The 16,284-nt window shown below is 41.7% G+C and overlaps 1 pseudogene; it reads left to right on the plus strand.

The window, feature by feature from the left end:
- The first annotated feature begins 995 nt into the window (after positions 1 to 995).
- LOC135542150 (protein SAND-like) lies at positions 996 to 15,835 on the plus strand (annotated as a pseudogene).
- The last annotated feature ends 449 nt before the right edge of the window (positions 15,836 to 16,284 follow it).

Consider the following 16,284-nt stretch of genomic DNA (forward strand, 5'->3'; position numbering starts at 1 on the left):
GCAGCTAAATGATGTTCATAACTAACTCAAGATAGACCACGGCCTGTCGTTTCCAATGTGAACAAATGAGTAATAGTGGAGTGTCAAATAAGGAGAGGGGCAGAGCCAAGCAGGATCTAGCGAGATTGGTATCTAGCATTTTTTGGAAACTTTGACTGAGTAAAGTCGACAAAACGGTCCACTCTGCTCGTAGATTAGAATTTTGGAAACAAAACTGTATTGAGATCACATGTTTCATCAATGAGAACATTTGAAGAATGTAGCAAGGCCAAAGTCCCATCTCGTTTCATCATTTCCCACTGCCGGCAACTGGGCTTCCTCTCACCACCATATTTGGTAGTGAGTGGAAACGCCAATCGGATGCTTCACATTTATACATCTGGTGAAATATCTGTCTCGTTGTTCTATCTGTTTTCCGTCTCAGCAGATCAGGAACAGCTCAAAGAAGTTCAGCTCAAGTTGTTAACATTGTGGTTTTACATTATTGCCATAGAGAATGATAAAGGCCTCTAATGGCCGAAAGGCTGTCTTAGCATTGGCACCGCAGCGCCATTGAGCGCTTCCACAATTTCCAGTTGGAGTCATGTCCAACTGGGTCATCAGGAGGGATCTGCCAATCGTGAAGAAGAAAACGTATTCCCTAAAATGGAGATAGGCTCAATGGCATTGCTCATGCTGTCACATACACCATAATGGCACAGGTACAATGATGAGGCCTCTTTCCATCTCTATGACCATAGCCATTGACTGAAGAGTGTTGTACCAGTCATATTTCCCTTTTATTTTTATCATGATAGCAACATAGTCACACAGAAAAACTGTCAGTGTATCATACTCAAAACTGAGGCAGGATGCACAACGACACTATTGCTCATCCGGAAACTCACTGTTTTGTAAGCAAATGTTGACCTTCACCCCATCTGTGATGTTGACAGACTTGGTATCTACTATCTTGTGTTTTAGGTGGTTGTCCCTTAGTTACTTGGGTAGCAGTGATGGCTGGAGACGTCTACAACAGGGGTGTTTCATGGGAGATCCAATAGAATGGCACCAATGGACCGTCTCTGCAAGGACAGGACTGAAAGCCCCACCACAGGCCTGGTGGAGGGCACAGAACCAGGTGGGCAAGGCACCTCTAATGGTGGCATTGTGCTCCAGCAAACAATGTCCACTTGTAGTCTACCTACTGTAGATGTCATGTTACTACAGAACAGCTCCCTTGTCGGGGATACAAAATCAAGTGGTTGTCCTGAACAATGAAAATGAATAGTTCTCTAATTGAAATATGTGGCCACTTGAACATGGGCTAAATTTCCTCCAATGACAACAGGAAAGAATAATTATTTTAATATTGGATATTTCCTTATTGGAAATAGTTTAGAATAAATACTGTACAAGCCACATTCGCAATTGATTACGGTAACGGCTCTCGCGGTGTCATGATTTCCCAAGAGAGACAGCAGCAGTGAAAGAACTGTTGCATCCATAGTCGCGTGAGTAAACGTTTTTTGCACCCCACTTTTTATTATTATTGTTTACCAGAAAATCATAATCCATTGGGTCATTTGTAATATTCTATTATGAGTAATGTTTTGAGATAGTATGTATTAAAATAGATAATTAACAGATAACAGTATAATTTTAAACCATCCCCTCGCGCGAACCAGGGACCCTCTGCACACATCAACAACAGTCACCCTCGAAGCGTCGTTACCCATCGCTCCACAAAAGCCGCGGCCCTTGCAGAGCAAGGGGAACTACTACTTCAAGGTCTCAGAGCAAGTAACGTCACCGATTGAAACGCTATTTAGCGCGCACCACTAACTAAGCTAGCCGTTTCACATCCGTTACACTCACTCCCCTTTTGACCTTCCTCCTTTTCCGCAGCAACCAGTGATCCGGGTCACGGCACCAATGTAACAGTATAATTTTAAACCGTCCCCTCGCCCATACCCAGGCGCGAACCAGGGACCCTCTGCACACATCAACAACAGTCACCCTCGAAGCGTCGTTACCCATCGCTCCACAAAAGCCGCTACTTCAAGGTCTCAGAGCAAGTGACGTCACCGATAGAAAGCACTGGTCGCGCTGCTGGTGTATACAATGAAAAGGCACCTGCAAAAGAAAATTGTTTTTTTAAATATCTATTTTGTTGTGCTGTTGTTACATTTGTTTCGTTGTTTCATCATTTGAGCAGCGTGCATCATGAGCTAATTCATTGTATAATTTCCTAATTGCCTGTAGCTGTGTATTTGCGCAAATGCGTCAAATGAAAAAGCACAGGGTAATTTATACCTCGTTAAAACCTTTTAGGGATAGGTGGCAGCATTTTCACTTTGGATGAATTGCGTGCCCATAGTGAACTGCCTCCTACTCTGTCCCAGATGCTAATAGATGCATATTATTATTACTATTGGATAGAAAACACTCTGAAGTTTCTAAAACTGTTTGAACTATGTCTGTGAGTATAACAGAACTCATAGGGCAGGCAAACTTCCAAACAGGAAGTGGACATTCTGGGGCTGGTTGAGATTCAACTCATCGCCTATTCACATCCAAATAAGATATGGATCTGTTCGCACTTCCTAAACCTTCCACTACATGTCAACAGTCAGTAGAACTTGGAATGAAGCCTCTAGTGTGATGTGGGACCGGATGGAAGCTATTTGAGTCACTGGTCTGGCAGAATGCCAGTTCCTGGTTACGTGCAGTAGTCATTATATCGCCTTGCGTTCCATTACTCTGTAGACAAAAACGAATGCTCCGGTTGGAACGTTATTGGATATATATGATAATAGCATCCTGAAGATTGATTCTCTACTTAGTTTGACCAGTTTATTCGACCTGGAATATAACTTTTTGAAGTTTTCGTCCGAGTTTGCCTGGACCAGCGCCCCAGCTTTTGGACATGTGAACTAAACGTGCTAGCATAAGTAGCTAATTGGACACTATTAATGGACATTATGGAACAAAACAACGATTTATTGCGGAACTAGGATTCCTTGCACTGCATTCTGATGAAAGATCATCAAAGGTAAGGGAATATTTATGATGTAATTTCGTATTTCTGGTGACTCCAACATGGCAGAGAAATATATTTACTTCTGAGCACCGTCTCAGATTATTGCATGGTATGCTCTGACACAGCGGTTGCATTAACAACCAGTGTATCGTTAATTATATGTAAAACATGTATCTTTCGTCAAAGTTTATGATTAGTATTTCTGTTATATGACGTGGCTCTCTGTAATTACTCCGGATATTTTGGAGGCATTTCTGAACATAGCGCCAATGTAAACTGAGATATGTGGATATAAATATGCTTATTATCGAACAAAACATAACTGTATTGTGTAACATGATGTCATATGAGTGTCATCTGATGAAGATTATCAAATGTTAGTGATTCATTTTATCTCTAATTCTGCTTTTGTGACAATCTTTGGCAGGGAAAAATGGCTGTGTGTTTTTTGGGATTTGTGGTGATCTAACATAAATATATGTTGTGTTTTCGCTGTAAAACGTTTTAAAAATCGGACACGATGGTTAGATTAACAAGATGTTTATCTTTCATTTGCTGTATTGGACTTGTTAATGTGTAAAAGTTAAATATTTCAAAAAAATATTTTTGAAATTCCAGCGCTGCCTTTTCAGCGGAATGTTGGGGGGGACTTGCGTTAGCGGAACCTGTGTCCGAGACAGGTTTTTAAAACAAGCAGCGCTGCATGGCTTGGTAAGTAATATCGAAAAAAATAAACAATATCTACACTCTTTGCATCAAATATGTATGCTACTGAGACAATTTAAAAAATGTTCACGGTGACCGTAACAGTGCTTCAAACAAAAGTGGCAAAAAAAGTACATGTTGGGGGGAAAACAGAACGGTCAATTAATACACGTTATTCCTCATACTTTTCATAATGATTATTTTCCTTCACGATTTATTATCAAATACAGTATGTCGCAAACTCAATGTGGTTGTTGAAAATTACAAAATACAAATAATTGATAGTCCTGTAACTGCAGGCTACAGATTCAAAACCCATATATTTTCTCTCATTTTAAAAAGGCAAGATTCTCAAGGGAGGCTAACAGTAGAATATTTTTTTGTTCAAATCAAAACGCAATTACATTATGTATGCAGTACTGTTTTTTGTTTCTATTTATCAAATTAGGCCTGCAAAATAACAAAATATGCAGGCTGTTTGTAGCTTGTGATTTCTGTTTTATGAACTAACCTATTTTAAATAAATGGTTGGAAACTCAGGCTGCTCTAGCCCAAACATGTCCAATATTAACGGAGCAACATTTTAAAATTTATATTGCAGGTTCAGGGATGCAATTTATGGAGATACAGTACCAGTCAAAAGTTTGGACACACCTACTCATTCAAGGGTTTCTTTATTTTTACTATTTTCTACATTGTAGAATAGTAGTGAAGACATCAACACTATGCAAAAAACACATGGATTCATGTAGTAACCAAAGAAAGTGTTAAACAAATATGAGATTCTTCAAAGTAGTCACCCTTTGCCTTGATGACAGCTTGGCATTCTCTAAACCAGCTTCATGAGGTAGTCACCTGGAATGCATTTCAATTAACAGGTGTGCCTTAAGTTAATTTGTGGAATTTCTTTCCTTGATGCGTTTGAGCCAATCAGTTGTGTTGCGACAAGGTAGGGTTGGTATACAGAAGCCATATTTGGTAAAAGACCAAGTCCATATTATGGCAAGAACAGCTCAAATAAGCAAAGAGAAATGACAGTCCATCATTACTTTAAGACATGAAGGTCAGTCCATACAGAAAATGTCAAGAACTTTGAAAGTTTTTACAAGTGTAGTCGCAAAAACCATTATGCATTATGATGAAACTGGCTCTCATAAGGACCACTACAGGAAAGGAAGACCCCAAGTTACCTCTGCTGCAGAGGATACGTTCATTAGAGTTACCACCCTTAGAAATTGCAGCCCAAATAAATGCTTCAGAGTTCAAGTAACAGACATATCTTAACATCAACTGTTCAGTGGAGACTGTGTGAATCAGGCCTGCGTGGTCAAATTACTGCAAAGAAACCACTACTAAAGGACACCAATAATAAGAAGAGACTTGCTTGGACCAAGAAACATGAGCAATGAACATTGGACTGGTGGAAATCTGTCCTTTGGTCTGATGAGTCCAAATTTGAGATAGTTGGTTCCAACCACTGTCTTTGTGAGACGCAGAGTAGGTGAACAGATGATCTCTGCATGTGTGGTTCACACAATGAAGTATGGAGGGGGGTTTGGGGGTGTTTTGCTGGTGACACTGTCTGTGATTTATTTAGAATTCAAGGCACACTTAACCAGCATGGCTACCACAGCATTTTGCAGTGATACGCCATCCCATCTGGTTTGCGCCTAGTGGGACTATCATTTGTTTTTCAACAGGAAAATGACCCAACACACCTCCAGGCTATGTAAGGGCTATTTGACCAATAAGGAGAGTGAAGGAGTGCTGCATCAGATGACCTGGCCTCCACAATCACCTGACCTCACCCCAATTGAGATTGTTTGGGATGATTTTGATCGCGGAGTGAAGGAAAAGCAGCCAACAAGTGCTCAGCATATGTGAACTCCTTCAAGACTGTTGGAAAAGCATTCCAGGTGAAGCTGGGTGAGAGAATGCTAAGAGAGTGCAAAGCTGTCCTCAAAGTGGCCACTTTGAAGACTCTCAAATATGAAATATATTTGTTTCACACTTTTTTGCTTACCACATGATTCCATGTGTTATTTCATTGTTTTGATGTCTTGTAGAAAACGGTCAAAATAAAGAAAAACCTTGGAATGAGTAGGTGTGTCCAAAGTTTTGACTGGTACTGCATATATAGCTGCCCAAACAATGTTAATTTTATACTGATAAATTAATAATGTGTTTGCAATATTGTTTTTATGTGAACATGATCAATGACCAAATTTAATTTGCAAAACTGTATTTTCAAGATGACAGTTCTTGTTCAAATCCCTTCCAGATAACACTGTAATATTGAGAAAGAAAATCGTTAAAAGATCAAAGTTCACATTTGTAATTGTAGTACATGATTGTGATCGCATTATTTGTGATGACAATATGAAAACTCAATGTCCAATTGAACTTCTTAGTGATCCCTTCACGCGGGATTGATTTGACAACACCCAGTGAAATAGCAGCTCGCCAAATTAAAAAACAGAAATACTCATAATAATTCATAAATCATACAAGTGTTATACACCGGTTTAAAGATGAACGTCTTGTTAATCCAGCCACAGTGTCAGATTTCAAAAAGGCTTTACGGCGAAAGCAAACCACGCTATTATCTAAGGACAGCACTCCATTAAACATGCACATGAAAATCATAATTCAACCCACCAGGCACAACACAAAAGCCAGAAATAGCATATAATTCATTCATTTAATGTAAATAATTGATAAAATGTAAGATGGGATAAACTGCGTTCAATAGCGGATAAAAACAAAGTGGAGCGAGCTTTCAGGTCACACGCCTCTAACAAACAGTACACTTCACTCGACCCTTGTTTTGAACTGCCTTACTTCTTCATTTCTCAAAGGAAAAACATCAACCAATTTCTAAAGACTGTTGAAATCCAGTGGAAGCGATAGGAACTGTAAGCAAGTGACTTAGAAATCTCGATCTCCATAGAAAGTTCATTGAAAAGAGTGTGACCTCCAATTTCTTTTCCCTGGATGGTTTGTCCTCTGGGTTTCGCCTGCCAAATAAGTTCTGTTATACTCACAGACATCATTCAAACAGTTTTAGAAACTTCAGAGTGTTCAAGGCTTTAAATACAAGCATGAGGATTTTGAAGTTGATCCTGTAGTTGACCGGTATAAGATTATTTTGAAGATAAATACACATTGCAGAGTTTGAGAGGACTAAAAACTAGAGTACTAATGGTCAATAGGGAATTGGAGATGGGTTTCAGTTCAACAGCTGTTTAGAATCTGTGGAATGTCACTTCTGAACTCAGAGCTACGTGTGCTACGTTCTGTACATTGAGTCGGGAGCAGGATACTTGTTATTTGGACATTGGTCCAGGACTGCAAGGACTCTGATTGGTTAATCCCAGGCTACCGTGAGGGGATAAAAATGGCATCCTGTTCCTTTGTTCAGTGGAGAAGCTGAGGACAGAGGAGACTGAACATCTACCTCCCAGCATCACATCTTGATTTGTCCTTCTCAAGTAAACCTATTTTTCTCCCCCTGATTTGTTTTGGGGCTTGTGTTATTGAAGAATAACAGCAATTGCTAACACCTGTAGCCAGTGGAGTTGACCCAGGATCGGGTTGATTTGGTCTGACTTCTTGGTCCAGGTAAGGACCCTGGCATCACTGTTCTGGATTAGCTGGATCCTCTGTAGTGATTTGGCTGGGAGGCCCACAAACAGCGCATTTCCGTAGTCGATCCAAAAGAAAATGAAGGCGTGGTTGAGATTCTCTGCATCTGGCTGGGAGGCTGATGGGATGCATGTTTTGAAAAAATTATGTTTTACATATTTGTTTTATGTGGGCATTTAAAGAACAGAGAAGGATCAAACTTGACTCCAGGTGAATGGCCTGACTGTTGATTGTAGGGCAGATGTTTCCAGCATTGGTGACCTGCTTGGGTGTCCCAATAAGTATAGCTTCAGTCTTGCTTCTGTTCAACAGGAGGAAGTTCTCTTTCATCCATGCCCTGATGTCCTCTAGATAGCTGCTAAGTTTTGCTAAGGCAGAGATGGTGTCCGGTTTGGTGTTGATGTAAACCTGGGTATTGTCAGTGTAGCAGTGGAAGTTAATGTTATAATCTCTGAGGATTTGACCGAGAGGGAGCATGTACATTAAAAACAGGGTGGGAGGGTGGGGTATGCAAAATGGGCTAACTTAGAGCATTTCTATCTTCTTAATGTTTTGGAATTCAGGTCCAGAAAGTTACTTTCTGACCACTTTTACCATGGGCAAATATATATGGAGAGTTTCGTTCAAGTCATAAGGGGGTCAGTCAAAAAGTAATTGAAATCAAATGTGAACAAACCGTCAGTGTGTGTTGGCTGGATAAGGGGGAGTAGGAATGTCCATGTACAAGGGCTCACATGTATCCTTTCTCATCCACATACTTTTTTTTTTACTGGAGTTAGAATAAGTGGTATTTTAAATAAGTGATAGGTTTTGCTCTGTTTTAGACTGAGAGTTTCAACTTTCTTTTCCTTGATTTTATATTTCCAGGGGAGAACTTAAATCATTATCTGACCTGGCAAAAGACTTGAACTCTTTTACGGTAGATGCAAGTGTCATCTAGATTAGATCAATATCCTAATGGGATATGACTTTCTGTCGTTCAATGACAGATGGCCTCCCTCTTTTTCCCATTCCCCTTAGGCACCCACATCATAGTGGAGTTGATGATGCTCCCCCTTTATTCACGTTTTTTTGTTTTTTACGAGAATGGGTTTATGTCAAGATTCACTGTATTAAAAACATCTAATCTCCACAGGTGCTGGCCAGGAGAGTGTTTGTTCATGTACAGTCCTTTGAGGACCTGACTGCTGACAGTGAGGTGACTACTGAGATGGAAACTGAAAGAGACTCTGTGCTTTGGGAGTCAAGACCGTCTGTAAAGGAGGAGGAGACCCAGAAGGAGCAGCAGCCTAAGGTGGAGGTAGAGGAGGAGGTGTGCCCAGAAAGCAGGATTAAGGACGAGGATGTGTGCAGTTAGACCTGTTGTAGTCACAGGAAACATGTGTTTGTACTGAGCGAGGCAGGGAAGCCCATCTACTCACGCAACGGCACAAAGGAGGCCCTCTCCAGCACCATGGGGTCATGATGGTGCCTGGTCTCCGTCGTGAAGGCAGACAACAGTATCATTTGCTCCATTCACACAAGTGAGTAGAGGATTTGGGGAGTATCTCTGTGGAGTGGAAAATTAGAGTTAGAGAGTAAAGTAGCTTTGTCATAGTTTTTGTCAGTGAATCATAGTGAACAACTATAAAGTAGGCTATGCAATTCAAATCTCAGTCAGTAAGATATGCCATATTGCAAAAAAAAAAAAACGATCTGTCTGTACTGTAGATGTGTCATTGCCCTCTCATTCAAATCTTCTGTTCAAGACGGTTACAAAGTGGTGTTCCTTCGCGAAACTCCTCTGGTCCTGGTGGGCGTATCCCGGACCTGTCAGTCAGATAGAGAGCTGACGTGTGAGCTGCAGTACATCTACCACCAGATCGTCAGCCTGCTCAACCTCACCCAGCACAAGCAGAACTATGACCTGGGCCGCCTACTGACAGGCTCCGAGCATCTCACGGACAACCTGCTGCTTCTGTTGGACCATGACCCGGGCCTGCTCGTCAGCACTGTCACTTGCCCCCACCTTGCCAGTTCCACCAGCGACTTGGTCTCCTCCAGGCTGCCAAGACCAAGAACCTGGTCTTCTCCATCCTCCTGGCTGGGGACTGCCTGGTCACCCTGGTACGCAAGAAGGACCAGTACCTGCACCATATGGACCTGCACCTGCTCTTCAACCTGGTGGGCGTCTTCTTTCCACGAGGGTGAAGGCTGGATGCCCATCTGCCACCCTAAGTTCAGCACTGCTGGCTTCTTCCACACCCACATCTCTTACCTGGAGCCGGCCTCTGACCTCTGCCTCATCCTGGTGTCCGCCGACCGGGAGGAATTCTTTAACCTTTCTGATTGCAAGCACCGCTTCCTGGAGTGGCTGAGCCAATGCACTGCCTACAAGGCCTTGAAGGAGGCACTGAAGTGCCCCAGCTACTCTGTCAGCCAGGTCGGCATCCCAGACCTCAGCCACTTTCTGTACAAGTCCAAGACCTCTAGAATCTACACAAGGCGAGTATGGACGATTTATGTAATGTACAACAGGGGTTCCCAAAGTTTTCACTCAGGCCCTCCTTTCAAGTATTGGGGAACATCCCACGCCCCCCCCCCCCTGCATGCCATGTCTATTTCTATTAGCACAAGCACTTTCTCATGGTACAAACTGTTCACACCCCTCATGTTAGTGAATATATTTTTTTCAGCTTTAAAGCTTTCCTGCAATTCTATACATTTTTGTCATGGGGTGCAGAGCAAATGTAGCAGTTTTAAAGCTAATTTTCTTGCAATTCTATACATTTTGCCATGTCTAATGTGTGATGTTTAAGTGACTCAAACATTACGACAAATTCTATGGGCTAAAAAACCCAGCTAAAAAACCCAGCTAAAAATGTTAGCTGACATGGACTAGTTGATGTGGACATTTCTGACAAGTTATAAATAGCTCTCTATGGTATGCATGACTGACATGACAAGAGGAAAACACTACCCAATTTAGAAATTGCTCCTTGTGCATTCTACTATTAAAACTTTCAAGAGTAAGTACGGTTTATAGTCCTTGATACCAATCTTACCTCTTTCTGTTTCTGTGTCTTCCACCAGCCCTGAGCTGCCCCTGCTATACCAATCTGTAGCGGAGCAGGAGAGGCTGATGGGATTGTACCAGTACCTCCACAGCCGCTTGCACCACCCGACACGCCCCCTGCGCTCCATCTACCGCTGTGGAGAGACTGAGAACCTGCTGGCCTGGGTAAGCATAGTACACTGGTTTTATACCATTTTAGCTGATCTTGAAATGCACAGTCTTGCAGTGTAGAAGGAAGATGTTTGTCCATGTGGCTCTCTTCAGGGGATATCTGTAGTACCATGGTGATTAACCTCTCCTCTAAACCCTCTTCCATTACCCTACCTCTCCTTCAGGTGACAAGTGGCATTGAGCTCTACCTCTGTTTCAGTCCCCTGGGGACCAAGTCCGTGGCCGCTGTTAATAAGCTGCTGGAGTGGATTAAGAGGGAGGACGACTGCCTCTTTGTCCTCAGTCCCCTGACATACTGAGCCCACAGCTGACCTAGCTACAGTACTAAGAAACCCTGGCCCTCTAAACCTGCTGCCTCGTGACCTTGAAGTCGGATGGACACTATTGTAGGTCCTTGATGTAATGCCAACAAATCATCATGCATCACTTTTGTGCATATGCAGTATGTTTGCTCTTTGCAGATTCTTCAGTCTATGGTCATCGGGGGTTAAAATTAGGTAATCACAATGAGGGTAAAGCTATGTTTTATCAAACAAAATTTCATGATTTTAATTGGTGGTTGACTTATTGGGAATTGAGAGATATGCAGCAGACATTTCTATTAATAACAATGCCGAAATCTGCCGAATGGGTGTCCCAATTGCTATAAGATGATGATTATTTGAAACTGTAATAGACCTGTCATTAATTTGCCATATGTTAATAATTATAATGTGCCCTGCCAACGTATCGCCATACGTATCGCTTTTATTAATTCCACTCTTTTGTTTATCTGCATACTCCAAGGGGAAAAGTCTACCATGATTACAGTTGTGTTGCTCAGATGAGTTATTTTAATTATTATTTGTGTCTTAATTTGTTGCTTGGGTTTTGGATGAAGGATTTCACTGTCAAAGGTGATCTGCTTGGGAAAGTATCTTGTGGGCTAAAGCTGAATGAGAGAATGCAGGTCATGCAAAATAATGTTATCAGGTATATGCTGAATGTCCCCCCTAGGACCCCTATGTGGGTTCCGGGAGTTCCGGGAGGTGGACTTGTTGCCTTTGGAGTCCAGAGTGGACCAACTTAAACTGAATCATATGTTTGACATCTTAAATGATTGTGCCCCAGGTTACATGAAAAACCACATTGATATGGTCTATAACCAACACAGTCACATTACCAGCCCTAGTGTTTTGTCTTGTAAAATCCCAAGAGTAAACAGTACCGCGAGGAGCATTTTTTTCCATACAGGTATTTGTCTGTGGAATAGCCTTCCCTTGGAGATCAAGCAAATTAATCGTAAAAGTAGCTTTAAAAAGCAGGCAAAGGATTTCATTTGGACAAGTTCATTGGACAAGTGTTAATCTCTGAATACAACACAGTGTGAGGATTTTGTCTGTAGGCTATCATAAGACAGCTGGCATCAGATATGACATTTGCTGCTTAAATAGTTACTAAATAAAACCAATAGCTTGCCTGGCTACCCAGACTCCTTGCTCCGGTGTTGTGGAAATTTCCTCTATTTACCAAATCATGAGAGCAAACCACACACAAGTCAGAGTTAGTTATCAAAGTCCATCTTTAATTATATGAGCTCTATCACAACCCTGTGACTCTCAGATCAATTCAGTGTCTATCAATGAATTCTCTGAGAGTCCCTCACACATTGTTACTGAGATCCTTTATAGCAAAGATACACATATCCAGACAGCATAGAAATAATGTATCATTCAGCTTTGTCTCCTAAACTATGTTATTTTCTCAAACTCAGAACCATAAACCAATCCTCCATATCAACAGGCATATATCAAATCCATCCTATCTTGACAAGATCACAGAAACACACTGACTGGCACACAGATATTGTGGAGCCAAGAGATACACGCTTGACCTCTCCCCTCTCTCCGGCCCAAGCAAATTAGTCTTGATATAGAACAGATACTGCAACCCCACCACAGTATTATACAAAAACAACATTCTGATGAGAAGTAACTTTACAAACATATGATGAATATAAAACATCTTACCTATGTTACCACCTAATTCTGATTATTCCCCAACACCGGCCAAACGCTAGGCTACGCCCAGAGACGTTAGTTTCTTCTACGCAATGAGCCTGGATCTGAGTACCTCTCCAACCCTTCACCGAATGCGAACACGTTCTGGGCCATCTGATTGGTCCAGAAACTGATGGGTTGGGCCAAAGCCAGAACACACGTGGGAAAAGTGTTGATTTGAAAATTCTTCATTGGCTTTGACACTCTGATTGGTTAGAGACGATCCAATCGCTGAGTAATTTTTTTTTGTACAACGCCCTTCTTGCCCTTCGTCACCACAAACGACTTCAATGATGGCAGTCTCAGACTAAAGTATGTAGCGAACGACAGAGCAGCGGAAGATTTTAGTGTGAGTTGTCAGGCTAGCAATCTGCAGTAGCTACATCCATTTTTGGACTTGTAATATGAATGATATGTACCCATTGATTCTTAAAGGATTTCATTTATAAATGCCCCATGAGCTTAGTTCAACTGTCGTATTCAATCTGAACACAAACTATAAGCTTGTTTTACTCCAATGTTTCTAAACAAAGTAAATGTAAACAAACACTATATCGCTTCAAAACATGGTTAAAACTTTAATGTTGATATCATGGATGGTCAGTCCTTGTATCCATAGCTCTGTCTATAAATGTGATAGTGGTTACATTTCTTTCCTCAGCCTTTTAGTGAAGCAGTGGCAGGGGACACTTATTGTTTCATCTGCTGTTGCCACTTTAACCACAAAGGCTACTTACAAGAGACAGTATAGACTTCATATGGGCAAATAAAATTCAATTAATAAAAAGGAAAGTTTTACATCTTCTTAAGTCTGTTAGTGGTTATAACCTTCCAGACTTGGAATGGTATCAACATGCCACCCAAGGCTTCTACTTGCGACATATAGTTAAATGCACTAAAGAGGAGTAATGGGTACATATTGAAGATGCGCATGCTCATCCCCAGTATCTTTTTATGTGGATAAACGATAAAGCTAAGAACATTAACAACATAGAAGGAAATTAAACGTATTCTCAAGAACCAATATAACACCCTAAAAAAAAACTTTCTGGAGCAATCCTTGGATAGCTTTTCAGAATTCCCCAATACATTGGTCCACATTGAAGACTAAAGGCATAGAATCCGTAAATGACTTGGTAACAGGAAATACATGTATTTCCATGACAGAATTAAAAAGACGTTTTGGACTGACCAGTAGTTTCAAATATTGTACATGCAACTTAAAAGTTACATATCATAATATTTTGATTTGAAATATTTTGGATAACAGAGCAACCTTGAGGGACTCTCCAGAGGAGCAATTGAACTTCCTGTACTACTCTTGGCAGGAATCCAGATTATTTTAATGATTCTCATTCCTGTGTATATAAATATACAGTATAAGATAGTGTATATTCTATATGTGATATGATTTTTAGATGGTATTTTTCATGATGTACAGTGTGATCTATTAAATGGGTCAAGATTGGCATCATACTCCTCAAGTGCATGAAAGCATTCAATTGTACAGTTTTTGGGTGTCATCCATTCTCTTGCTGACTCAGGGAGTAGGCTAGGTATATTAAGAGTCAGTTGAATTTCGTGGTGGTAAATCTAGGATTATGTTTTCTCTTACAGTAAGTGTATGGACATGACAAGGATGTCATACAAAACCAGGGTGTCAGAGTTTAAGGGTCTGTATTTAATCAAGCAATGGTTTGTCTCAACCTGCTCAATTTGGTTTACACAGGAGCAGAGGAGGGTTGATTTTGATTCCAACATACAATAATCACTTATCACTAAATATATCCTTTAACTGTGTTTTCATGTGCAAACGGGTATCTAGACAGATAAATCCATTGACCACATAATGCAAGCTCCACAACATTTTTCTGGCCTGGAGATACATGTATTGCCCAGTCCAAAGCAGAGACATTATTGTGTGTTCAAGTTATTTTTCTTATCTGCTTGGGGGTAGTTGAACCCACACTTGCACACTTTCTTTATATCTCACATGATCCAGATTACATATCCATAAAAGGATGATTTAGGATTCATCAAAAAGTATTTAGTTGTCACCTTATATTTAGCAGCAAGCCAAAAGTGTCTTTGAAATCTTATTTGAGTCAGAAAAGGATGTTCATATGACAGGGAAGATATATAAAATCTTGCAGAGAGCATATCCAACTGACAATATCTTAGAACAAATATATAAACTATTAGAACCGAGACTTAAAAAGAACTGATGTTGGTACAAGATGGAGGGAAAGTTGGAACATGTTATCCAGTATAAACTAATGTATAGAATGTATTATACAAGAGACAACATTCACAAATTCTACAGCACACTAGTAGTAATGTCTTAAGTGTAAAACCAATAATGACTCAATAATCCAAGCTTTCTGTGAATGCTATAAAGTCTGGAAATTGTGTGTGGAGCTAGGACGTTGGCTGTCAGAAGTATAACAAAAGATATTTATCGCTAACCTAAGACAGTTCACCTGTGTCATTTACTGTGGAAGAAGCATAGTGAGCAGAACAACAAGGAGGTGGGCAAAGCCAATCACGAGCTTCTGTGTCACGCCTTGGTCTTAGTATTTTGTGTTTTAGTTAATTAGTTGGTCAGGCCAGGGTGTGACATGGGTTTATGTTGTTGTATTTCGTATTGGGGTTTTGTAGTTATTGGGATTGTGGCTGAGTAGGGGTGTTGCATAGGCTTGGCTGCCTGAGGCGGTTCTCAATCAGAGTCAGGTGATTCTCGTTGTCTCTGATTGGGAACCGTATTTAGGTAGCCTGGGTTTCACTTTGTATTTCGTGGGTGATTGTTCCTGTCTCTGTGTAGTGTTCACCAGATAGGCTGTAATTAGTTTTCACGTTCCGTTTGTGGTTTTGTATTTATTTAAGTTATTTCATGTATCGCTATCTTCTACATTAAAGACATGAGTAACCACCACGCTGCATTTCGGTCCGACTCTCTTTCAACAAACGAAGAACGCCGTTACAGAATCACCCACCACACACGGACCGAGCAGCGTGTTAACAGGCAGGAGCCACAGGAGAGGCAACAGAAGCAGCTTCAGTGGGAGAGGCTGCACCACTTGGAGAATTGGACATGGGAGGAAGAACTGGACGGAAAAGGACCCTGGGCTCAGCCTGGTGAATATCGCCGCCCCAAGGAGGAACTAGAGGCGGTTAAAGTGGAGAGGCGCTGGTATGAGGAGGCAGCACGGCGACGTGGATGGTAGCCCGGGAATCAGCCCCAAAAATTTCTTGGGGGGGGGGGCTTACAGGGAGTATGGCTACGCCAGGTAGGAGACCTGCGCAAACTTCCTGTGCTTACCGGGGGGCTAGAGAGACCGGGCAGGCACCGTGTTATGCAGTGGTGCGCACGGTGTCCCCAGTGCGGGAGCATAGCCCGGTGCGGTATATTTCAGCTCCGCTTATCGGCCGGGCTAGATTGAGCGTCGAGCCAAATGCCATGAAGCCGGCTCTACGCATCTGGTCCCCAGTGCGTCTCCTTGGGCCGGCTTACATGGTACCAGCCTTGCGCTCGGTGTCTCCGGTTGGCCTACATAGCCCAGTGCGGGCTATTCCACCTCGCCGCACTGGCAGGGCGACCGAGAGTATTCAACCAGGTAAGGTTGGGCAGGCTCGGTGCTCAAGAGCTC

This window comes from Oncorhynchus masou, chromosome 6, assembly GCF_036934945.1.
Source record: "Oncorhynchus masou masou isolate Uvic2021 chromosome 6, UVic_Omas_1.1, whole genome shotgun sequence".
Taxonomy (NCBI): Eukaryota; Metazoa; Chordata; class Actinopteri; order Salmoniformes; family Salmonidae; genus Oncorhynchus; species Oncorhynchus masou.